The 2,536-nt window shown below is 36.4% G+C and overlaps 1 long non-coding RNA gene across 1 annotated transcript; it reads left to right on the top strand.

Annotated features, from left to right (window-relative positions):
* Positions 1-597, top strand: LOC140342166 (uncharacterized). The gene is made up of 2 exons (XR_011923001.1): positions 1-36; positions 329-597. It is a non-coding gene; the product is annotated as an uncharacterized lncRNA (long non-coding RNA).
* The last annotated feature ends 1,939 nt before the right edge of the window (positions 598-2,536 follow it).

The following is a 2,536-nucleotide window of genomic DNA, read 5'->3' as shown; positions in this document are numbered from 1 at the left end:
CCCAAGTTTCCATTTCAGAAAGGACAACCATTTATGGTAAAGATAATAAAATGCTTTTAAAAAAGATTTCTGGATTGATTTGGATGGATTTCTGGACTGCCAGACATCTTTATAAAAAAATGCTTTCCTGTATCAGCAAAGTTTACAATTGGCCATTTTTATTTGCCTGTCAGATATTGCAGAAATGTTAATGTTTGTTCCTGTATAAATTTCTTAGCTAGAAAGGTCTTGGATTTTGAATGGTATTGCCATTTCTAATGGTACATTGTTTGAAAAATGTTTAATTTTCTAGTTTGGATTTTGATCCTTACATTAATTTATCTTGCAGGTGCAAATCTTCACTGAGGCAGAACAATATCGTGTGGCTGTCAACAATGAAAGCCTCTTCCAGTATAAGCACAGAAGCCGAGATTTTCAACAGATTAAAGCCCTTCATATTAATGGCGACATCACCTTGAATGGGGTTACTGCAGGCATGATGTAATCTGTTCCTAAACTACAGTGGTAAATCTTCAAAAGTACAGATATTTTATATAAATATTATTTGTGAATATTGGAAACATTGATTAATAGAAACCAATAAAGAATTAACCTTGAGATGACTCAGGCTTTTTTTTAATATTTAGGTATATTTTCCCTGTTTTTTGCTGATTGAACAGAGAATTAGGTTAGGAAATAGAAGTTAGGCTGCACATCTCAAAGTGATGTTGTGCTTTTCCCATGCAAATAAAAGCAATTGGTTCTAATGACATACCAAGCAGGACCTTACACTTCATTTCTCTTTGTGTGCCGGCTGCTATATTTGCTGTTTGTTACAGGAAACAATTCAACATAATTTAAGGTATGGAGGAATAAGTGACTGGTCAGTGAACTTCTCACAACATGTCAGTGCTGGTGCATGGTAAGGTATTTGGGGATCAAATCAAGCAGGTAGAACGTTCCTAATGCTATGTAAACTTCAACTAAGATGGACTTGGAAATTAGAGAATGTGTCCTCTATCCAGGCAACAAGGTACATTTCTTTTGCTGAGGGGCCGGAGTAAGAAACCCTGTCTATATCTTAAGCATTTGCAGTTAACACAATTAGTGTTTTTATTGTTCCATTAATGATTTGTAATTTGCTTGCAATGTGCCTTTGAACTTGCTAGAAAATTCTACTTCTAGGCATTAGCATCTGCTAAGGGGAAAATGTATTTTAATATTTAAATATTGGTCTGTGTGTGGCTTTTGAGGACTAGAGTTGAACTAGTCTGCTATAGAATTACACTTGCATGATAGCCATGACTGGGATTGCTGACATCACATCAAAGATGAGAGGATCCAGCAACAGTCTCAGAGCTCCTGATCTGATTCCGTCTTCAAGAACCTCTGTACATTCATAACTACTAGACCCAAGAAATGTAAGAAACCACTGGGCAAAGCAGTCTAAAAGTCATGCATGCAACTTATCTTTTTTTTTTTGGACTCCCCGGGTTAAGGACATCCGACATAAAGACAACTCCTAGATAGGAACAGGAATATCCTGCTCCCTCATGTGCACAAGAATGTTTTTGCTAAACACAGCTGAGGTTGTGGGTGATCTTTAAGAGCTGATCTGTAGCACCTTGTAACTCTTTTATCACCAAGACAAACTTTGCAGGTCTTTCTTTTTCATATCAAAGCACAACTTGCTACAGAAGTTAATGTCTAGACATAAGTTTTTTGTTTTGTTTGTGATTAGCTCATAGTGAGGATTTTGTACACCATGCTGCCTAATATGATGATACAAACATCCGTCCTAATTGCATTTATTAAAATAATGTACCTGCTCCGACTTACATAGACATTCAACTTAAGAACAAACCTACAGTCCCTATCTCATATGTAACATGGGGGAAGTACCTGTACTCCTATTATGAAGTGAGCAGACAAATTTGTCTTATGGTTGGCTTTTGCACTGAGGGCCCAGCATTAATGCTTTCATTATACTTTGTTGCTGTAATTAGAAAAACAGTTTAGATTTATCATTATGATGCCATTATTAGGTTTGGAAAATTATCACAGGGCAACTAATAGGAGGTCAGCAAGGTAATTTCCTTCTGATGCAATCACACCCCCAGAACTACACCAACATATCATCTCTCTGCAATGTCCATGGGTAGATTTCAAATATCAGTATGAAGCCCTCATGAAGGAGGAGCCTTTGTATGCCAGTAGCACGTTGGCTTTTTATCATTCTGATTAAAATAAGAATAAACAAAAACATACTACTAAATATGGGCCTAATACATTCTGTCCATCTATTGTTAATTAACTAAAACATGGGCATGTATTGCCCAAACACATTATTATTAATATTCCCAACACATATCCCCCCCACCTATCTAAATGACATAGCCCTATATGCTTGCTATTGCATATGTGAAAAAGGTTTCACAAATATCAAGTGTGGAACAATTGTAAATGGATCAAACAATACTAAGCAAGCTTCAAAAAGTACTATGGTCATTGGCTTGACTACAAGTCTGCTTAAGGCAACAAAATGCAGCAGGTACCT

Source organism: Pyxicephalus adspersus, chromosome 12 (genome assembly GCF_032062135.1).
Source record: "Pyxicephalus adspersus chromosome 12, UCB_Pads_2.0, whole genome shotgun sequence".
NCBI classification, from domain to species: domain Eukaryota; kingdom Metazoa; phylum Chordata; class Amphibia; order Anura; family Pyxicephalidae; genus Pyxicephalus; species Pyxicephalus adspersus.
The sequence above is the reverse complement of the archived record's forward strand: the minus strand, read 5'-3'. Positions and strand labels throughout refer to the sequence as shown.